This window comes from Phasianus colchicus, chromosome Z, assembly GCF_987193195.1.
Source record: "Phasianus colchicus chromosome Z, bPhaCol1.hap1.1, whole genome shotgun sequence".
NCBI classification, from domain to species: domain Eukaryota; kingdom Metazoa; phylum Chordata; class Aves; order Galliformes; family Phasianidae; genus Phasianus; species Phasianus colchicus.
The window spans coordinates 482,901-506,223 of record NC_143476.1 but is presented as its reverse complement, the minus strand read 5'-3'; the positions used below and the strand labels follow the sequence as shown (position 1 = coordinate 506,223).

General features: G+C 50.7%; 1 protein-coding gene across 3 annotated transcripts in view; it reads right to left on the bottom strand.

Moving 5' to 3' along the window:
- Window positions 1-23,041, bottom strand: part of CORO2A (coronin 2A) — a 47,571-nt gene extending 24,530 nt beyond the window's left edge. Inside the window, exons 1-2 of one of the 3 annotated variants that reach the window (XM_090131527.1) lie at window positions 22,967-23,037; window positions 17,943-18,144 (exon numbers count right to left, since the gene is read on the bottom strand). The gene's annotated coding sequence lies outside the window, so the exon portion shown is untranslated. Of the gene's footprint in view, window positions 1-4,108; window positions 4,684-17,942; window positions 18,145-22,966 lie in introns of those variants that run through there. The other 2 variants (XM_031609550.2, XM_090131529.1) reach the window with 2 other exon arrangements.
- Window positions 23,042-23,323: the final 282 nt, after the last annotated feature.

Here is a 23,323-nt window from a genome sequence, read left to right as displayed (position 1 = left end):
GACTGTGGGCACCTCATCTCCTGGAAATACCAGCCCTGGATGTGGCTCTACACACTGCCACCAGCTGACTTCTAGCACATACTCCTGGTCTGTTCATGTGTTGGCATCTTCATCCCATCCTTCCTCTTGCTCTCTCTTGCTCAAAAAGCAGAAAATTAATGCAGTGGGGGGGGCGGGGAAATGGACTTGAGCAGAACTGGATCATAAAAAGCACGTGGTGTGGGACAGATGGAGCAGAAATGGATGGTGGTCACATCACAGCAGGATGCAGAAGGAACTGCAGTGCTGAGATCCCCTCAGCTCACCCAGGCACCATGCAGGAGGTGCAGCTGTGCCACCAACCAACCTGCACTGCAGGGAGCAGGAGCTGCAAACCAGACCTCGCTTCCTTCATTGTGAGTTAGTGCATGCATCTCCAGCAGGGCTGCGAGCACCACTGCGGGCTGTGCTCCACCGAGCCAGTTCAGGGAGGAGTTTAGACTATGAAAAGGCCAGATGTGAGATGGGTCTGTAACCTAAGCAGGACGTTCAGGGGCAGGAAATCCCGCTTAGCATGCCCAGCTCCTGCGTGCCAGCCTCGTCTCTTTCCCTGTCCCAAGGGAGTAGCAAGCTCTAAAGCATACGCCATCTGCTGCCCTGCTATCGTGTCACACACACAACGTATAACACCAGATCCCGCAGGAGAGGGGAGATGACACCAGAAGGCACGTGAGCCAGGACCTCCATTTACTCACTCATGTGCTGGCTGCCAGGCAGGACCTTCACTTTTTATCTCCCAGGTGCACGCAGCAGAGCTGTTAGCTTCCAGGACCCACCCACCACGCCAAGGGCTGAGCGTGTTTGTCTGCTTCTGGAGCTGGGATTTTCTTCTGCCATCCACCCTGACCCAGCAAAGCGTCAGCGACAGTTTTTCCATGACTGAATGCGAAGGGAAGGGCTGAGCAGTCCCACCATTTACTCATCTGAGTGCTCTCTGGCTATTTTCTTTATCCCAGGCACGTTTCCTCCTCTGAATACATATGCAGGGGATAAGGCAGCCCAGCTCTGTGCTGAAGTACCAAAGCATGGCATGAGCTGTCTGTTTCCAGAGCAGATGCATGATGCCTGTGGTACGTAACAAAAGTGCAGGCAATATCAGGCTGAGCAGAGTGTTCCAGCCTTCTCCACAGCTTGTGTTTTTCAGCAGCAGCAACACATATGATCTAAGACATCAGTGCCAGCACTGCAGTCAGGACAGGCGCCAGGCAGCTTGAGAATTCAGTGGCCAGTGCTAGCAAGCAGTATTAAGGGCACCCAGCCTAAAAACAATCCTAAAAGCTTCATGGTGGAGATGAAGGGGGAAGATGCAATAATAGGCTTAAAACACAGAAGTCCTCAAGGAGGGTTCAAATCACTTGCTTTCAAAGTCTAAGGGAGATGGTTGAGGAGCTTGTGCCTTAGCTGTATCACAGTCTCCAGTTAGGGAGCAATAAAACTCTCAGTTGCAGAAGAGGGAAAGTTATCCATCTCCACCAGAGGCATTTACCAAGCAGCACTGATGACAGCCTAGCAGTGACCACAGAGCTACAGCTGATCCTGATCTGCATAGGAAGACAGATGAACAGAGCAGGAACAGAGAAGAAATACTGTAGTTTCATGTGCAGCATGACATAACAGTCCTCTGCAAGGCAGCGCTTCATCTGCCTGCAGGAACTGATATTGCTAATGCAGAGCAGTGTGCTTCATCACAGCAAGCCGAACTGATCAGTGACAGCCACTGCAGCTGCCAGGTGACAGGTCCGAATGGCTGCTGTCAAACACAGCACTGCTCAGAGCCACTATCAGAAGTGGTACAACAGGAGATGAACGCCAGAAGTCTGAGCTTGTTTGGCTGATGTAGCATATGAGTTTAAGCCTGCTGCTGCGTCCCCGTGAAAGCAAGCAGGCTCTATTTCCCTTAGATTGAAAGCTGCATGGAACTGCAAAACAGGCATGCAGAGAGAAGGCGGAACCTGGGTGCAGAGCTGAACGTGGGAGAAATGGGTCTGGGATCAGACCATCAGAAGCAGGGATTACAAAATACTGTGGAAAAGGAAGGAAGGAGACGGAGGTACAAAAGCCCTCAAAGCGACAGAAGGCGCCATCCAGAGAACTCACAGCAGATGGGTGAACAAGTCCAGAGGGCAGAAGAAACGTCTCATTTTGCTTGGACCACCTGGGTCTCCATCAGCGTAAATTCTGGGGGGGGTCCCTGGGCAGGGAAAATTTTTCAAGCTAACCAGGCTAAGACCACGTGTGAGCTGAGGCCAGCTGGTTGAAACATGACTGGCCCAAGCATTTTTCTCAGGGAAGTCCGGCCCCAAGCTGCCCCGAAACAGCCTGAAGCCAACAGGCACAGAAAAGGTTTCAGAGCAGCTTGGCACAGAAATTCCCTGAGGGTGCATTCCAGGGCCTCCAGGCACAAAAAAAGGCTTTTCCTGAATGGGGTGAGACACACAGCTGGTGAAGGGTGTTGCTGCTGATAACCAGATGCTATCTCCAGGGTGCCTGCCCTGGCACTGCAGTCACTGCCAGGAGAAGGCATGCAGACTTTGTTTTACTGCTGTTGTCAAAACCACATTGGCTGTCTGAGCTCTCCTCACCCCAAATGCCCACTCCATCCTGTTCTTCGCTACCTGCGGAGCGATAAGGAATCCCTCACAAGACCATGTCGCAACCCTGGCGCTGCAGCAGGGCACGTGAAGGCTGCGTGAACCTCAGAAGCAGCACTCGATTCAGCCAGCTGAATCACAGCTTGTAAGGTCTAACAGAATGCTGCCCAGTCCCACCCACTTTCAGGTAAGCAAAGGGAGAACTGTCTTCCCGTTTCTGCCACTGATCTCAGGGCTGATCTCAGAGCTCCAGGAGAGCAGTCTGGCACAACACCACCAGAGAAACGAGACTTGCATCCTCTCCCCATCCAAATACACTCAGAAATGCTCACTCTCCCCAGCACACCTCGCAACAGGGCTGAGAGCTTTCCAGCTCATCGTGCACAATATAAATGGTACGACCCCCTTGTCAAATAACTGTTTTCTTTTTTCTCAGGCTGAAGGGCACAAATACCCAGCAGTAACATCTAAGATTAATGATTATCTTTCCTCCCCTCTTTGCAGTTTCACCTCAACGAGCCTTCCCTTCCCATGAGAGCTGTGCTAAGCATGGCCTGTGCTGCAGCCCAGCATTGAGCCCAGCAGCAGAGCATGGCTGAAATTCTGCCAGTCCCCAGAGACCTCACTGCTCAGCACCCCTTGGGAAAGCTGTGCTGTGACAGTCCTCCACAACAGCTTTTAACTGCTGTTTCCTTTTGTTCCCAGGCAAGTTTCCAAGCTCTGCCTTTCCCTCATCATCCACCCTGAAAAGCACCGTGTCCAGGTAATCCAGCCTGACAACTTAGATACTCTTTCCCCCTACCCCACTTCTTCCCCCACCACCACCGATCAAAGAATCTACAGTCCTGAATGATTTTTTTGAGGTCCTAATCTGAGCGTTAGCAATAATTTGAACAGCAGAAAAACAAGAGGAAAAAAAAAAAAAATCTACCCTTTGTTCCTTATCACGCAAGCAGGGTCAAAAAGAGATAAAATAGGGACAAATAAAGGAATGCAACTGCTGATAAGGGGAGATTTTGAAAGCTACCATGAATATTTCAATGTGCAATGCTACGAAAACTTTTTCCTTTTCTCTTTATGAATGCTAAACTTATATGGTGTAGGTAATATCTTATACCTTTCAACCTCGTCATTTTTAGGGATGCTTCCATAGCCAAAAAATAAACCTTAGGGCGGCTAATGGCAGTTTGTTAACACGCAGGGACAGATGACAAGATCAGGACATACACACCATCAGCTTCACCTGCCTCACACCGCACATCACGCTGAGTATGGGACACGGGAGGGACGCAGCCACTCCAAATGTGCCAGGGCTTGCAGAAAGGAAGCAGTTAAATACGTAACTTTGCATGAAATCATTAATACATCATGGAATACTGCTGGTTTTCTGCCTGGCAGCCAGCTACACGCACTGTAAATTTCATGATGCGACTCTTTACTAAGTGAGCTGTACAGAACAGCCCCATAAAAGTACTCACCCTCCTCTCTCCACGCTGTCCCCCAGCAGGTTTAGACTGAAGCCAGAAGATGTCTGCTTCCTGCTCCCATGCGGTCCTTGCTCAGGCACGAGGTCTGGGTCTCAGAAGCCCCACGTGAAGGGGTGCTGACCCCCTGCTCAGAGCTCACTGCAGGTGTCAGGGCACCGGAGGGACCGAGGGCTGCCTGCTGCTGAGCTCCCTGCCTGCTGCTGGGCTCCCCACTGTCACTGTGCTGTTAGGGCACGGCCAGGTACAGCCCTGCAGGTGTTGGACCAGCAGGCACAGCGTTCCTTACACCACCCACAGAAAACATCTCTCCCCAGGATGCTCCACTCCGTCGAGACTCAGAAGCGCTTTCAGGAGATGCCCAGAGTAACCAAACAAGTTGACCAAGTCTCAGGTCCACCCAGTTAAGCTGGGATCGTTACAGAGACAGCAAGAGAAGGACTCTACAAATATCAGGTTGTAATATTTGCTCTGAATAACATTACCAACTGTTCTCCCGCAGAGCAAAGATCTCTCTGCAGCACACGTGTACCAGCAGACCCTGCCCCTGCTGTTAAGCAGCAGCACTCCAGGTGACAGACTGGAGAAACAGTGCATAGAAGAACTTTCTCGTGGCTTTACAACTTTCAACGTCACACCGCTCCACATTTCTCACCTCTTTTTCTAGCCCTAAGCAGAGAAATGGCTGCTGGCTGCAACCCTGGCAGGAGTGCAGCAAAGACTAAACAAGCAAGCAGCAAGAAAGGTGTCAGCCTGTGCTAGTTGGGAGTGCTGATGTCTATGTACAGCACCGAGTTTCAGTTTTCAGTCCTTTGTGTCCTTCTTTACCATCAGCTTTCAAGACAATGAAAAGTTCTCCAGTAGAAAAGGAAGTGGGAAAACGTGCCCCTGTTGTGAAACCAAGCACTGCAGGAAAACAGTTTTCTGCCAGTAAGACACGCTCATCCCTGAAGGGTTTTGGAAGACAGGACAGCATCCCTCATGCAAACACAGCTCAGGCACGAGCAGTCGGCCTCCTGGAGCACAAGCTGCTCCAGCCACCATTCATCCTGCCCTGTGCAACCTTTGTTCTCAGGTGATCTCTTTACAGCTCACCATGCTCCCTCCTCTCTCCCCTTTCTTGAGCGGCAGCAATAAGGACAGAATTGCCACAGATGTTAGTGAACAGCTCTCCAGCTCCTAGCAAAGTTGTCCACAGGAACAGCGTGGCTGTAGCCTTCTCCATCACTGCCTTGCTGAGGGAAGGACAGAGATGCTCACTCTCCTGGAGCTCTGCACCACCTGCTTCAAAGCAACTCCCCCCCATGCACCTGAGACATTTGGTCTTCTGCTTACTGTTCTTCATGCATGGCCTGAGAACAGGCAGAGCAGGGAGTTCTTCCAGAACCACTCACCTCCAGCTCCCAGAGACATGTGCCAGCAGCCCAGGGAAAAGCCTGCTGTGTTGTACTGTAAGTCACTTAATGAAAGGGTCACTAATGATACAGACCTGCTCATAAATACCACATCCTATGCGGCAGCCCGTGGTCTGTGGGCTGCAAGGAAACTGGAGGGAACCCCTAAAAATACCAGGGAAGCTTTTGTGCTGTCAGATTGCTGCCAGAGCAGACGGAGGCTTTGTGAAAGCACTGCTTTGCTCCACTGATTTGGACCGTTCTCATCTCATCCCATTAGCAGCTGTTCCTTCCCCATGATAAAGGTCTCCATCATAACTGTGAATGCTCCTCTCATGCTCAGGGGCCCTCCATTTATAATAAACTCTTCCGAAGAAATTGTACGTTATTAAATCAAAGCAAAGTCCTCATACAGCCACCCGGGTGCTGTGCTCACAGGGTCACACTATCCCTGATACAATGGCAAAGCTTGCTGCACAGGAGCGAGGAACAATGCAGGTAAAACAGTTAAGCCCCTTGCAGGTGGCATGGAAAGAACACAGTACTGGATGCAATGGAAACTGAAGTTGTAGCACAATCCAGAAAATACAAGGGGGCTAGTAAATTTAGGCGGATCTGATGTACAAAAAGCCAACAAAAGAGGTAAGGAGCAATTTCCTGATGGCACAAGAACTACTGTATTCTTTCTCCAGTACAACTGAAGCGGGATTTTCAAAGGTCTCTTTCTCCGAGTTCAAGAACGGTCTGCCAGAAAATGCAAGAGAACAGCACTGACTTGCATTACGAGGAAGAACTTCCTCACAAACCTCAGCCATTAAAAGGATACACACAGGAACTGGAAGTAATAACCGGGGAGAAATATTGCGACAGTGTCTAAGCACACAGGGCTGAGCTTAGGAGAGCCCAAGTGAAGTTGAATCTGGTGAGGGATGTGAAGGGCAACAAAAAGGTTTCCACAGGTGCCATCAATCAGAAGGATAAGCGTAGAAAACGTGAGCCTGCTGATGAATGGCAATGAGGAGCTGGTGAGAACAAGGTCTCAGCAATCCCAAGGCTCCTGAGACTGGTGAGCATGTCAGGAGCAAGGAAGATTTGCCCTCGTTGGAGGAAGATTGGGTTGGAGAACCCAATTAAACAGACTGGACATGCACGTGGGCCTGAAGGGACAAACCTACAGGGGCTGAGGGAGCCAGTTGTGTAAATCCAAAGCTGACACTGGTTTTCTTGGAAAGTCATGGCAACTGGAAGATGTCACAAAGGAGTGAAGAAGGCAAGTATTCCTATTTTCAAGAAAGTCATGATGAAAGATCCAGGCAAGTACAGGCCCTTCAGCCTGACTTCCAGCACACAGTCAGACATCAGAGGGGACCTCTTGATGTGGAAGTCATCCAGCAGCTGAACTGGTTGCCCAAAGAGGCTCAGCACCCAGACCATGTCCTGAGCATCGTGCTGCAGGCAGCCCTGCACTCAGCTGACAGTCCGACCAGCTATCTCCATCTTTGGCCATGCTGTGAGTGTGAAACGTGCACGGTGATCTGCAGGGAGACAGAGTGAAAGCAGACCAGAAATTTCTATGTGCATTCACTGTAAAGAAAATGGGAGAAGTTTCTGTTACAGGACAGTGTCTGGAGGAGACTCATCAGTGCTTAGGAGAAGGACGATGAGCTGTAACAACTCAACCAGGTGACTGAAAAGCAATAAAAATAGCTGAACTGCAGCTACGTCCTCATTTAAATCCAGCTTCACGAGATAAGAAGGAAAGCAATGTTAGGTTTTCAGGGAAGACTGGGAAAAGGAAAGTGAGATCAAAGAAGTGAAAAAGAACAAAGTTGGTGGAAACACAGAAAAAAAAAGAAGTGAGATAGAGGGAGAGTCAAGTGTAGCTTTTGTAAATCCTAGCCTGGCCTCAAATGCCAAACTGTGCCAACAAACATCAAAATCTTCGTGTGTTCAGGTTTCCAATACCCTGTACAGTTCCACAACGAAGCAGCACTAGGACACAGAAGGTCCTTAAATTGACAGGATTTGTGAAAAATGGGAAGCTCCTACTTTTTGAGTGCTGCAGACTCAAGTTCAAAATAGACTCTCACCACCCTGCGTTGCTTCCAGGCAGGATGAGTTTGTGGGAGACAGGCAGATCCGCACAGGTCTTGGGAGCACATCTTTCACTTGTTCTTCTCATTCATTTCTTTACATCCTTCCCTGAGAATCTTTTTCTCAAATCCCCCAGTGACAGACAGAGCAGCACTTCCTACAGAACTTACCAGTTTTCAGCTGCCTTTAATATTACGGAGCTTTCAAAGCTAAATCTTCTTTTGTGCAACCGTGACCTTTGCTTCTTATCCTATTCAGCCACCTCACAGGGAAAAGAAAAGGCTGTTCCCTTCTTCACGCAGCAAGCTTTCCTGTGCATCTGACACACAGCTTTTCAGACTCCTCCAGATATACCCCATTCTCTCGCCATTGCCCATGTTTTCTCAACAGCTTATGAATTTGTTCTCCTTGCTTCTGCATTCTCCCAGCTGATCTGTATTTTTTTCAGAGCGGCTGCACCTAAAGCTGGCATATTTCTATTTTACTACCATGGATAAGCATATGCTTTTTTTATGATTTACCAGATTCTTTCCAGTTCGTATTTATCGGTTTCTTGCTGCAGCGTGTCATTGAGTTCTGCCCAGTAGAAGATGAACCACAGCCCCCGGACACCTTTCTGCAGGACTGCTCTGAGTCTGCCTGCATCATGTCATCCAAATACATCCACCTGTCACTGCTCGGCTGCATCCTATTTTGCCTCTACTGTACCTGCAGCTCATCAAGGCAGTTTCAAATCAGAAGGCTGCCTTCTTCATCTTGATTAATGCAGCAGCACTGAACATTGGTCTAACGCCAAGATAAGTGACGTGCCCTGCTTTTACCCTGTCCTCTGGGCTTACCACCCTTCATGAGAGGAAATCAGAGTGGGTTGACGTGATTAGATTGCCATGCTCATTCTGCTTCTTCCGTTCGCTGTCCCTCCCAGGAGTTCCCCTTTTTCACGTTGCTCTGACATTCTTTCTATGGAGACGCTTACAATTCCCTTTGTCTAGAGCTAGAGTCTTTCCTCCATTCTCTTTGGTGTCCTCAAAGACATCCTGTTCCTAGCCTGGACCCTGCAGACCACACTGAGCGTGGTCCACACGCACTGTGTCCACCTGGACACAGCCTAACCTCAGTCTGCCCCACTGGAGCCCAAATTCCAGTTTTTCCCTTCCTATTGCTGCAGAGGAATTTAGCCAGGTTTCAACGGGTTTCTGAGCTTGTCCCTCCAATTGCCAGCATCTGTGAGCCCTGCCAGCCAGAACCAAGCTGATGGCGTGGCAGCAGGGCATGCCAGAACTGATGGGTGAGCAACCAGCAGATGGACTGGATGGACCGTGGGACAGCAAAGTGCTTGCTGTTCATGGCAGCGTGGCAGAGAGATGCATTACTTCCATGTTTTTTTTTTTTTCTCATAGGTCTTTGGAAACTGTTGTATGTTTTTTTTTTCCAGTATACCAGACTGAGCTCCAGGTCCAGCACACCAAACATCTGTCGTCAGCCATTTCACAAAGAGCAGATCAATCTTGTCTTCTGCAAGGGAGAACTCTTGTCTTGTCTGTGACAGGAGATCTGGAGCAACTCCCTGGAGTTCAGATTACAGAACAGTGAGCCAGGACTCCTGTCACAAGACATCTTCTCAAGACTACAAAAAATCTTGCTGCTTCCACCACAGAAAGTCAAGGCTGCAGTGATGTGCAGGGGAGGCTGCATTACTGCCTGTGCTGGGGTTTGCCAACAAACAAATGCCCCTGTGCAGACATACATATCTACAGGCAAAAGTAGCTGAAGAGTCTCTTCACTTTCACCAGTGTAAGAGGATCCCCCTCTAGATTAGTTTCCGAGTGCCAGGATGAAGTCTAACCTGACCACCAACGCCACTGGCTTTATTAGTTTAAGTACATGCTTCAGCTTTTACTGGAAAAGTGAAAGTGGTAACAGCTAAAAGTGCCCTGCAGTCCATAGAAAGCTCCTTGAATCCAGACAGCTAGCACAGGTCATCCTTTGCATCTCAACAGATAAAACCATCCCCAATCAATTTCATTTTCTCTTCAATTTCAAACTAGAAATCGTCTCTTTCCACGTAAGAAAGCAATGATGGCAGCAGCTACTGGAGAAGACTCTCTTCCAACATAGAAAACCTAAGCATTCCAGCCAAATTTACTGCTTTTGTCAGTAAGCAGCCATCCAGCATGGAGGTCCCACGTGTGTGACTGCTGCCCCTTGTCAGTCGCTCCTCTGCCCCAGCTGCATGCACCCCACTCCATGCCACAGCCCTGCAGGGCTGCTCGGGGCCCCAGGCTGCATCCAATCCCCTGCCCTCATCCACGCCGTTTTCTTCTCTACCCTGACAGATTTGAGGCTCTCAGGCTCACATTTTAGAGCTTGCATTTATCGAACAACCCACCCACGGATTCCATCCTCCAAGTTTTAACGTGCATGGTGAGTACATCCTCATCAGGGGCAACTCTGCAGGCAAACAGAAAAATGTCAGCCACTCCCTGTAAGAGATGCACATACGGAACATTCTCCTGCCTGTTGCAGATGTTTTATCAGGGTTTGTATCCCAGGCACACCATGCTGCACACGTTCCATGTCTGCTGCTCAATTAACCTGCCAAGGAGGACGTATCTGGAAGAAGTTACTTTGGACCCCAAGTCAATCATGGAGCCATCTGAAGCCCTAAAATGTTGTTTTAAACACCACTAGAAACCCGGGGGCTGCAGATTTATTGTCACGAGAGCAATAAACAGCACAGATAAAACAGTCCTCACTTCCCGGTGCACAGCTCAGTTCCACCTAACACAGGGCAAGGAGGGGCAGTTTCCTTTCCCGCAGCCCTGCCTGTATGGACATTGCCCTGCATGGACACTGCCCTGGGGTTTGTCCTCTCAAAGGACCTGGATCTTGGAGCGTAGCCCTGCTGAGGTTTCCCCAGCACACAGCAGAAAAGCAGACGCTGCCTCCCGTTGTCTCCGCTGTTGCCGAGCTGAGCCGAGCGCCCCAGCATCCAGCTCGCTGGTGGGAATTCGCACAGATAAAACTAATGCATATGCATCCGTGCAGCTCTGTGCAAGGGCTCCATTACTGCAAGCGCTCAGTTTTCAAAGCCTGCCTTGGCATGCATACCTCACCTCAGACACTTGAGCCCCTTCAGGGGAGCAGTTTAAGCCCTGTGCCACGAGAAAACTGAGCTACAGGTGAAGTCTCACGAACAGGACCAGTCTGGCTAGAAGTTTTATATAAACAGCGCGTTCCAAAAAAATAATCAAAATTGAAAAATCGGCGGGTTGTAAACAAGAACGGAGGAGGAGAGCCATTAGCTCGCGTTCCTCAATTTGCTTTATCAATTCATAAAAGAAAAAAAAAAAAAAAAGCTTAAGTGTAGTCGGGCTTTCCAGTGAATCAACAAAACCACACAAAGGACTGCACCGCTTCCCACAGCCTCCAGGCTGTGCATTAGCTTTTAGCGAAGGTATCTATCACATGAATAATGCAGATCGTCCTCCGGAGCAGCTGTACTCCAATCAATCCACAGCAGCAAATAAAAACCTTTCAGCACGCCTTTCTGCCAGGCAGTAGGACCCTTTCACAGCTGCTCAGAGGCATGTTCTAGGAAAAACAACCCTATCTGCCACCCTGGCTGGAAGCCTTTCAGATCAGCCAGCTGGGAACCAGCCATTAAATCAGCCATCCTGCGACGGGCCCTGATTTTATCAATTGCCTTTCTTTGCCTTTTGTTCCTAAAGATCCACACCCACCGCCAAGGGGCTCAGATTAAGGGCTGGGTGCACTTCTGGAAAACGACACGTGCCCCCCTCACCCCCCTCCATCCCGGATAAACCAGATGCCCCCCCCCCCCCCCGGCACAGCTCCTCTCCCACTGCTGCAGAGCATCCCCTTCCCCGCTGCAAAATAGCAGCAGTTCTCCATTGTTGCAAAAAATGCTGAAATAAGAGCGCCTGGAAACCTGGCAGTAAAAAACGCTTCTGCCTGGAGTATCAACGTTGCACAAAGAGGGCACGAACTGGAAGGTGCAGAAATTACTCGAGAAGGAAACAAGTTATTTCCTCATTCATGAGACGGTGAGGTGTGAGCCCTCCTGACTGTGCTCAGGAGAGAAGCCCAGCTGCTCCATGTTTTCAGTTTAGGCAGGTCAGCACACCTGGGAGGAGGCACATCCAATCCTCCTCCATGCCAGTGGGACCCCAAAGCACACAAGGACCTATGAGGTGACATGGAGAGGTGAGACAGTGTCACGTCACCTCACAGCATCCTTCCAGTGCAGCCTGACAAAGTGCATCCTTCCAGTGCAACCCAAGGCAGCCTGACAAAGCCCAGGGGCATAACCAGACAGAGCCAAACACACATTATGTGGATTTTTTTGGTTTTTTTTTCATGGTAAAAGATACACCAAGTGTTCCAGACCTCAAAATAATTTTAAGCGCATATGCCAGGAGTGAAATGAAACTGTTCTCCACGGTGAAAAGCAGAGAGAGAGAGAAACCCAAAGTATAACCTTCCTGGATGTGCTTTCAGCTGCTTTTGTATTCGGTCCCAGTGGAAGCCACGACAACACTTCCCAAAGCAGGCAGGAGTGCAGAGTGAGGTGCAGGATAAAAACTCTCCAAAGGTGACACCTGCCCATGGTACTCCCACTTCTGCCACCCGTTAGCACTGCACGACTGCGTTCTTCTCTCACTCTGATAGGGCAGGGAGATGGGCAAGGGAGCATACATGCCTCACAGAAATAGCTCAGCCAGGTTATTTTTAACTGGGTCATCCCAGCACAGCCAACAGCAGAGTTGAGGAGCAGAGAGGAAAGCAAAGAAAACAAACAAACAAACAAAAAAACTGTCAGTCAACCTCCAGCAGCAACCAAGGAGCCCCCAGAGGAAAAGCCCTGCCACGGGACCTGATGAGGACCCCAAGGCTGCATGTAGGTGGGATCCCCCAGAACAATGCAAAGAGAAGCCATATGGGGAAAAGCAGGTTGTGAGTTCCTTACTGCACTGCTGGTCTTACACCAGATGTGTACTTGAGCCTCCCCTGAGTCAAGCAGGAGAAGCAAAAATAAAGCAACAGCAATAAAGCATACAGCATCAGAAGAAAAAATCAGGCCAGTTCTGAGCATCACAAACCCTGAGGCTCACTAAGGCGCTCAGCTGAGCCTGGCAGGCCAACGTGGAGATGTTGGTCATGGATGGAGATCTCAGAGCTTCTTTGGGAATTCACCCTGGAGCAAAGGGCTCTGAGGCACCTGTGGTATCATCGCAGGCAACTCTGCTGCCAAGGGAGCCTGGAGCTCCTCATGTCTTGGAGACTTCCTAAAGTAAGGCACGGGGAGTGAAACATCACCGTGCTGCACATGGATTCTCCCAGCTCACAGAAAATTGTCTCGTGGCTATTTTTAAACCTCTGACAAGCAGAAATCAAGCTGGAGAACAGGGTCCATCCTTCGGAAGAGTGTGAGGGCAGTTACGCACAGCTGATGCAGAGTCAGCTTGTGCCTCCCCAAGGAGGGATGGAGAATCCCGTAGGGATGACTCCACACTCAGTGACAACTTTCTGGTGTTTCGGCCTCCCCTGTCCCCACACTGCCCACGTCTGCTGCCCTCCTGCTTCTACTCTGAAAGCCCTGACAGAAAGAAAGATGAGGTGTGGAGGGCACAAACCGCACAAGTCAGCGTGTTCTTTGAGAGCTAAAATGACCGTGAAACTCAGCTCATTTTCATCATAGTTATCAGAGCTCCCAGGAAGGGCAGGAGCCAGCCCTGACTCTTTGAGAGCAAACCCCTGCTTCCATGGGTTCAGCTCCAGCTTTCCAAGATAGCTTGTGTACTTCATCAGAAAGATAACGCTGACTCGCTCACATTCCACAGAGACAATACCCTCTTTCACTTTGCTGGTTACCTGGGCAGCAAAGAAAATATTATTGCTTATCAGCTTCCTTGTAAGTACTAATGTGCTTCTGAATTCAATGAGAGGGCAAATTCCAACTCACGGAGCTTTTCTACCCTGGCAAGAACCTGCTCTGTTGCAAAAGAAAAGCAAATAGAACAATCCTGTTTTGAAGAGCAGTAAAATCTCAGAGCCCCTTCACCCCCACAAAAACTCAGCGTAAAAAGGAAGTGGTGAAACACATAAACTGCAGGAGACGTTGCCACATTTACTGTCAGAAGACAGCCTTGCAAAAATCATCATCTGACCTGCATGCTCAGCAGTAAGAGCTGAATCTTCGCTCTTACGTTTCACAGGAAGAAGTTTCCTGCTGCCCAAGGCCAAGCCAACCTCTGAGTTTCGGGGGCCAAAGTTCAGTTTCCCATTGAAATTACACAGTCGGGTCCAGCAGCCTGCCATCTTGTATGACAAAGTAAGGATGCTTGATCCCGCTGCCCTTTACCATAAGGTCTGAGTATGCTTGAAGACTTCTATGGCACGTGGGTACCTCGGGTGCATCAGCTGGCATAGAGCTAAATCTCTGCCCTGTATCCAGCATAAGGCTGTGTTTTGGATTTAGGAGGACAGTCTTGCTAACACACCTGTGGTTTAGTTGTCGCTCAGCAGCGCTGCAATAAGGTGTTCTTCACCCTACCCTGACAGTGAGGGGGATGGTGCACAAGGAGCTGGGAGGGCACAGAACCAGGACAGCTAACCTGCTCTGTGCAGAGGGATGTCCCATACATACAGCATTAAGCTGAGCATTAAGCCTGGAGGGAGCTGGCCTGGAGCACAGCTGGGCGTTGATCAGCAGGTGGTGAGCAATTGCTTGTGCATCACTTGCTCTGTATATCCCTTGTGTTAATTGTTATTATTCTCTTCCTGTTTTCTCTCCTATTTAACTGTCTTTACCTCAGCCCATGGGTTTTACATTTTTTTTCCAACTCTCCCTCCAGTCACTGGGGGAGAAAGAGCCAACAGCTGTGTGGTGCTGAGCTGCCCGCTGGGTTAAACCATGACAGCACACCAAAGTGCAGGGGGCTTTCTCTGCAGCAAAGCCAACACTGGTTTGGGGGATTTGGTCACCTTCAGGGAACCCCAAAGCCTTGGTTAGTTTCCTAAAGGAGTCCACGTGGAGCCCAATGTGCTGGTTAGGGACCTTCCCACATCTCTTCTTGCCTAGTCCAAGAGCTGTGGGTGCCACCAGGACCTGGATATGTTTGGAAGCCTGAAGTGGTCAGTGGGATGGTGAGGCAGCAGAAGGACACCAAGCACAGATGTTTCTCTTGATTTCCATGGGAGCTGGAACTCACACTTCTCGTGAATGTCTGAAGATGCAGCCCTTAAGCGTCTTATGAACGAATGGAACCACAGTCTAACCAGCCTACATGTTTGGCTATGTAACTGCCCTCCCAGGAGCAGTATGCTGCTATTGGTGCATCAGTGTGGTAGCAACAGATACCACTACTGCCATGGAATTTAGAAGAACCTGCCATGGGTTTCCTAGTCATGCAAACCAGCAGCAATGGGGAACATCCCCCGCCCTGCTGGGAATGGTGACAGCAGGACCTCGCTCAGTGAAAGGCACTCAGCAGCATCAGAGTTCTTCTCTGAAGCCCAGAGGTGCAGAGACCTTCCCCCTTCCTTACAGCATCATCTACATAGAAAAACATCTAGGGGCCCCCAGGAATGGGAGCAGGGGGGAGCTGTCCCACACATACGCACTGCCTGTGGAAATGCTTTATAATTCCAGCTGAGGCTTTTCTCTTTGACTTGCTGATTAAATCCAAGCTGACGTCTCCCTGATCTCTGGAAAAAAACTGCTAACTCACTTTTGAGCTCTCTGATGGTAGGTCCCACTTATCTGAGGCACGACAAGACAGCAGGAGCGTGTGGCAAAGGCAGCTGCAGCAGAGGCAAAGGCCACTGCTCTCTGCTACCATATCACGAGCTTGAAAATCAATTTGCCATCTAGAGAAAGGATAGCCAGTCTGCTTTTTGCTCTTTTCAGTTCTTACTCCAGCTTTGATTTATGCTGGCTAAGTGGAAGGACTACTGATGCATTCCCTGCCAGACGAGTGAGACTCTGTGCCCATTCATTCACCCACTGGGCTTGGCAAATGTACAGTGCCTGGGAAACCAGTATTATTTTTCTGAACCTAATCCATCAGAGCAGGCGCAGGGCTGATGTTTGGTTCGGGCTGTGAGCACACGTTTGAAGCAAATCTCCTCATTTACTGCACTCCAGCTTGCATTGCAAAGCAGCCTTGGAACATGGAGACAGGATTCAGTCCAGATGAAATTAGCGGTGCTCCACAAATCCATCTGCTAATGGGATTGGCTGGGTCAAATTAAAACTTTCAAAACGCCGGTGGATATGAAGTCTAGGAAGCACTTGTTTCAAACCACAGGTCTACCTCTCTCGCATTGTAGTTGTGTCTGCACTTAACACAGAAGGTGACCGAGGTGAGGTCAGTCATTGCACGCCTTTCCAAACATCCTTCTCTGTTCTTCAGCCTTGCCCATCTTTACATGGGACTGTTTTCTTGACCTCCCCTCCTCCAAGTATTGCTCTGTTTGACACTGTTTATGGATGTACTTCCATCTCCGATCATTTTCTTCCATATCACCCCACAGCCACTGCTCTGCTCTGTAACCAGTCCCCCTCTTCACACGTCCCATCTATCAGCAATGAAGATCATCCTCTCTTCCCATACACTAATTTCCTACACGCTTCATTCCTGCCTGTTCCCATCTCTTCACACATCTCCTCCAGTACCAGATTTAATATCTTCAAATCTCTGTCCCTCTGCGCCCTCCCTTTCTCCAGCCCTTCCAGCCAAGGAGCAGCCCAGCCCAATCTCCACATCCCAGCCCAATCTCCACATCCCAGCCCAATCCCACCCCACAATCTCCCCGTCCCTCCCTCTGTGGCTGCCACTTTCTAAGCCAGCCTATTTCTCCACCTTAGCTGATATCCAAAGCAACATTATTTTTTCTGTCTTTGAGTCAGCTCTGGACATCTGCGCCTTGGGCACTTTTTGAGCCAAAGGCTTATCTGTTTGTTTAACAAGACTTAATGGATTTTCTGCCTGCAGATTCATCTAACGGCCTTTTTTTGAACCACATCCTCAACATCCTGTGTCAATGAGTTTATCTGTATCCTGTCATTCTTGAACATTGATAAACATAGAAACAATCACTCCCTATCTGAACCCTCCATCCCATCATCCTTTTTAAAGGCCATATGCCATATCCTCTCTCAGGCACACTTTTTCCAAGCTGAACTTGTCCCTCGTTGCCTTTACTCCTGTACTGCTGTTGTGGTTTAACCTGGCAAGCAGCTAAACGCCATACAGCCTTCTGCTTGCTCCCCTCTCCCACTGGGATGGGGGAGAGAACTGGGGGAAAAAAGGTAGCATTCATAGAACTTCAGTTAAAAGTGAGGTCAGAAAAGAGAGAAATAAGAGTAATAATGCACATGTATTTACAAAGCAAGCGAGGTACAAATAATTGCTCACCACCTGCTGATTGTTGCCCAGCCAGTCCCCAAGCAGCAGCTGCCTACCCAACCAACTGCCAACTATTTTCAAACTTTTTTTTTTTTCTGCATTATATCATCTGGCATGGAATATCCCTTTGGTCAGTTGACCTGGTTCTGTCCCCTCCCAACTCCAGGCACAGGAAGGAGAGCAGGCGACGACACGGGCAGACACAGAATCTCATCTTGATGAAGCTTAGAAAGTCCTGTTGCACTAATGGCCTACAGAAGGCTGGGCACCAGAAGCAGCCTCTCAACAGCAAGATTCCCAAAGCCCATCAATAAAAGGGGCTTTAGGAGGCTTATTGAAACCACCTTTGAAACCTCGAGGATTACTACAGTATTCTCAAGGACATCCTTTGATCTTCTGCCTCCATCCAGGGGAAGGACCCATAAAGAAGACACATCTTCTGTGGCTGGAAGTTGGTTTCACTCAAGTTTAACACTCAGCAACTCACTTATAAAAATGTGTGGGAGGTGGGCACCCAAGCAGACTTTCCAGCTGGGCTTTAGCTATGGGCTTTCTTGCTTCAACTATGTGAAATTTTCCTTCCTAATTGCATTACCAGGTTTCCTCATTTACTGCCATTACAGTTACAGACAACTTCAGGCTCCTAGGGACTTTGCAGGGCTCATAACCCAAACATCTGCTTGAAGTCCCTATGTCAGAGCTGAAAATCCCCAGTGGCAGAGGTGCTACAAGGAAGCAAACAGTCTTGCTAAGACCCTGTCCTGATGTACCCATGACCTCAGTGTGCAGTCAGCACAGGCTGGCCGCAGTGCTGGGTCCTGGCCCCTCATGGTGCACTGCCTGCATGCAGACAAGGCTCCTAGCCCAGCTCCAAGCCTCCAGCCAACAGCCAGCACTTCCACTTACCCTAAATGTCCAAACTGCTGCCTTCAAAACGTCATCCAACCCAGACCATAAAGCAAGAACCGGGAGAGAAAGGAAGCTGTCCTGCTGGAGAGATGCTTTGGGAGTGATGGTCTCTGTATCCCACCGGGAAGATGAGCCTCTGCAGGATGCCAGCAGCTACTGGTGGGCTGAGAGATGCCCTCTGCTTCCAGAGAATGTGATTCTGCAGTGGATGACATTATTTAAAAATTATTTAGAAATTCATCCTGCTAGTTACGCATTGTTTTGTGGAGCTCCTGCCCATCGGTCCTCACTCTTCGCTGCTAAAAACACACCTCATTATTTTCCAAATAATTAACAACTTCCTCTTCCATCTACTGGGTCATGTTCTGAGTTGTCAGTCAGACCGAAGGAACCATTATCTAAAAAGATAGATGAGATTCCTGCTGTTTTAAACGCCGCAGGAGCCAGGAGCTCCCCAGAACACAGCCTGGATGCCAACAGAGATGAAAGCATCACCCTCCTGCTCAAGCATTCACTTACAAGGGCTCAGAGGAGTGCTGCATTTGCCTGCTTCAAGAATTTGTCTGCTTGACAGACTGCATCACACCCATTGCTATAGCAGTGGAGGGCACAAGCCTCAAATAGACACCAACAGGCTGTGAGGTCAGGACCATCAGGACTGCAGAGGCTTTCCAAACCCTAGCTCAGCCCCTTGACACGTGCCATGATTTTTAAGACTGCGGTGCACTAAACTCCTATTGATTTCTGTGGAAGATGTCAGATGCCAGGCTATCGTTAGCAAGATCAATCTTTTCAATTAAGACTTCGGGCATCAGTTAGTAACATGAAGACCTCTGTAAAATGGAAGGGAAACATGAGCCACCAGTTTGGCCGCGGGTGGGAGGTGTCAGACAAGAGGCTCTGATCCTCCCTGACTCTAAGGAAAAAAGCCTCTGTGCACAGGAGGAGCTGGAATTAATGAGAACATGAACTTGAAGCAGTGCTATTCTGATTTTTTGTTCCACTGCGTGCGTATTTTGGTATCCAAATTAAATTAGAGAAAATGGCAGAGAAAAATAATGCAAACTAATTACATTTAAGTAGATGTTAGCAAGACAATCTTTGACTTCTATTTGTCTGATGCAATTAAAGAGCTGTCTGGGTTTTCTGTGCCTATTATCCCACTGTTTCTCTGCCAGCACAGGTTGTTTTTGCAGGCCAGATCGAATGGAAGAAACCAGAGGATCAAAAAGGAAGATTGGGTCCTTCCTGGCATCTTTCATGTAATCAGACGGCCTTCACAACAAAGTCAATGTGAGCTTCCTTAGGAAGGAGTGCTGCAGTTTTTCCAGCAACCGAGGCACAAGAGCAGTTATGCTTCTCTAAAAGCCTGTGTAACCACGACCCAGCAGCCCTGACGAGCCTCCCTTCCCTCCCCACTGCCCTCCCTGTTCAGGCACAGCTCCAGGGGCTGCGGGAGGAAGAACAAGATGGAGCTCCTCAGCCTCTCCCGCTTTCCTGGAAGTTATCTAATCAGGTTCCATGAACTTTGCCTTGATTTCAGTCATAAAAATACCATAGGCACCATGAGCTTGATCTTCCTTATTGTCCTCCTTGGTAACTTTGCCCTGCAGTGATAGAGAGGTGGTACAGACAGGTACACAACACCATCCCTCTGCAGAGTGAGCATCCGTTCCCTGCGTACCAGAGCACAACCCCTGCACATCCCAGAAGGGTACCCCATCCCTGCAGGCATTCAGGGCCAGGCTGGATGTGGCTCTGGGCAGCCTGGTCTGGTGGCTGGCGACCCTGCACATAGCACTTTCAACATGGGTTGAAACTCGATGATCATTGTGGTCCTTTTCAAACGTCAGCATTAGCCTAGCACAGCCCTGCAGGGCGTCTTTTCAAAATGGAAAATTGCTGGCAAGCCCTGTAATACCGCAAAGGGGAAATCCCTGGAAATACCAGGTCAGGTTGGCTCCTCTTACCAGCCAGCATCACCCTGCGTGTATCAAACCCCCTCGGCCCACAGAGCCTCCTGGATTACCCCAAGGTCTTTCCTGTTCCTGCTGCGAGGAGGCAGAAGGCGCGCCAGTGTAATTGCTGCACGCCGCCGGTGGTTTGCCCCAGCCAGCTCTGCACAGCCCGAGCTGCTCAGCTTGCACCTGTGGGAAGCCAGGGGCACCTGGCCGTGCCGTGCAGCAGGAGAGCAGGCTGCTGGCAGCCCTGCCTGCATCTGGAGGAGGCCAGTCTCATCCAACCAACTGCACAGCCCCACGGCCTCTGCAACGATGGCTACAGCATCCTTGCCAAAAACTACCACTGCTGTTTATAGGTGGAAGACAGGAGGATAATGGGGGAAGGGGGGAGCAGGAGGAGGAGGTGTTTGTTTTTCCATTGAAGCTAACACACCAAATATTCTTAGAGAAGAGTGGAGGACAGAGTACAGACTGTGCAGGTCCCCCTGTACCAAGCAAGAGTAGCTGCAGAGAACTGTTCTGGGCTGTTCTCCTTCCACCCTATTCCTTCACAGAAGATCTCTCATGCCTTGTCACCCTCTGACAGGTTCCCCATGAGATTACCGTTCTAAAAACCAGGGCCCACTGGGCTGGGATGAAGCCACTGTTGGCCAACCAATACAGAGATGTCAGAGGACCACAACCTGAGGAGCTCACATGGTCATGAAGAGCACAAAACCTCCTTTAGATTGCCTCTGAAGCATCCACGTCCTAGCTCCAGGACATCTTCTTCCTTTATGGGCATTTACAAATGCCTCCAGCGCCCTCCCTACACCAAAACGCCTGGGCATCTGAAAGGTGAGAAGGGCCCCAAAAGTGAAAATAAAAAGGCAAGAAGGCTTCACAGTGACTGAGAATAAGGGGGGTGAAGGGGTAGAGTTAGAGATAGTTTATAGAAGTAAGAATGGTAGGCAAGCAGAGCTTGTTAGAAAAATAAGGGATGGCAGACACTGGGTCTGGGATAGTAAGGGGGATGAAGGCCATAGCGATAAGGTTTGAGAACAGCCCAGAGACATCTGGCAGGGAGGTGATTAGATGTCCAGGGGGCTAGAAGAAATCGGTTTGGGGGGCTGCCCCCCCAAAAAGGTCAGAAGTTTACAGCGAGAAAGGTCAGAAGCCTTCGCAAGGAAGACTTCATCCCATGACCCACTATGCACGCACAAGAGGGGAGGGTCTGCATGGTAATGAACTCTCGGGGGGGTGTAATGAGTATGGATTCAAATTCCGGGAGAACTATTGATGATGTATTAGTTCAGCCTATATCTGTAGCAAGATTTTTCCTGATGGTGTGCAAATTAGGTGCATCTATCCCCCTTGCACCCAGTGTACGTGCACCGCTGAATAAACCAGACCTGCTTTGTAATCTTACTTGGGTTACAGTTTGATTCCGCACATCACATCCACAGCTGGAAAGACAGGGAACATCACACAGAACTAGGGCATTGGCAGCCCAGATATCCCATAAGCAAGTGAAAATGGCCCTCATGCAGGCACCACAAGGCATCTCCAGGGGCCAGCAGCATCCCAGTGCCAAGAGAGCTGCCACAAATCCAGCACAAAGCCAGACATCCCCAAATCCGCTCATTATCCAGCTCCTAATAACATTACCAGGTGCACAAAAGTTCAAGATGTTATCCATTCACTGAAATGTTTCCCAGGAGACAAATCAGTGCATTCAAGGAAGAAAATATCATGGGCACAGAGTGAGAAAGCCATCACATCTCCAGGTAACAACCAGCAGGGAATCCACTGCCATGGACACCCACAGGAAGCAGGAGGGCACCACTGCCCTCAGGGCAGCGTGGATGCTCAGCGAGGCACTGCACATCCCTGGCATCCCCAGTGCAGCATTATCTGTGGTGTGTCTCACTCACATGCAAGAGCATCGCTGTGACAGCAGACAGGCAGCTAGAAAATGTGGTCAGGAGGGTGCCCTGGGAAAGAGGATGGCCTCGCTCTGGCCAAAACTCCTGTCCTCAGGGAGGACATGGTGATAATGTGGGTGTGACTGTGGACGTGTGGACCCTGCAGGCATAGGATGGCAGCAAGAAGCTTGGGTGGGAGCTGGGGACTCCTGGAGGAGAGCTGTCACAGACTGAGAACCCCATGGGCTGGACCTAACCCTAACCCTAACCCTAACCCTAACCCTAACCCTAACCCCAGCGGTGGTTACCTTCTCTGTCCCTCTCTCTCTCTCTAGTTTTTCCTCTTGAAGTTGTTAAGTAACACCGGGTTTATTGCGGTTTCTTTTAAAGTCACACAGTTCAGCTGCACGGCTTAGATTTAACCCTGAGAGTGGCAGTACTTCTAAGATCATTCCAAGTACCGACATTCTCATTAAGACTGATTATTATGTTTGGACCTTGAGTGTTGCATCACCTTAATCCAACCGAGGCGACTGGTGAATCCGGTCACCCTCTCTCCCAGGACGGGTGGGACACGGCACCCACCCAGGGGACCCGTCTGTGCGGTGCAGGCTGCGCTGACATCCCGCAGCCCGCACTTCCAGGACTCCAGAACAAAGGGTCCGCGTTCAACCTGCCGCACGCACGTCCACGGGGCTGCTCTCGTGATCGCAGGCGAAGTTTACGGATGCCCAGCCGCTGCAGGGGCGGCCAGCGCGACGAGCAGGTGCCGGGCGGGCGGGGAAACGCCGCTCCGACTCGAAGGAGCCCCGATGCAGCGTCGGGCTCCGCGCAGGGCCGCCGCGGCCACTCGGCGATGCCGGGAGGCGAACACCGCGCCCCGAGCGCGCAGCCCCCGCCGCCGGACGGCCGCGCCCCGCCGCGTCCCCGCGCCGTCCCCGTGCCTGCGGATGGCGGCGGCCGCTCCGCACAAAGCGGGGTGGGGCCGCGGGAGCCCCGCAGCGCCGCACCGCACCGGCACCGCCCCCGGCTTCTCCGCACGGCAGCGGCTGGAGGAGCCGTCCCTCCGCTACCGCCCGTCCCGTTCCCGACGGCGGCAGGTGCCCAGCCTTCCCTCCCCACGCGCGTCTCGGCCCCGCGCCGTCCCGCTCCTTACCTCGCTGCTGGCCGCGGGGGTCCGGCGGCCCGCAGGGCGTGCACATGGGAGCAGCGCCGCGCCAGCCCAGCCCGCTCCCCGCCCCGGCCCGCCCCCATGCCGCGCCCCGCAGCCGGGAGGTGTCCGCGGGCGCCCGGTGCGGATGCGGGCGGCTGGCGGTGCGGTGCTTCGTAACCGCGGCTTGACGCGCCGGCGCCTCGCCTGTCCCCTGCAGGGCGGCCGTGCGCGGTCCCCCGACGTCGTCAAGGAGTTGCGGTGCGGTTTGGGCTGCGTTTCGCTGGGAAACACCTTGTTGTCATCTGCAGCGCTGTCGCTGCACGGTGATGCGCCCGACCGCCGCTCCCACGTCCGTCCTCA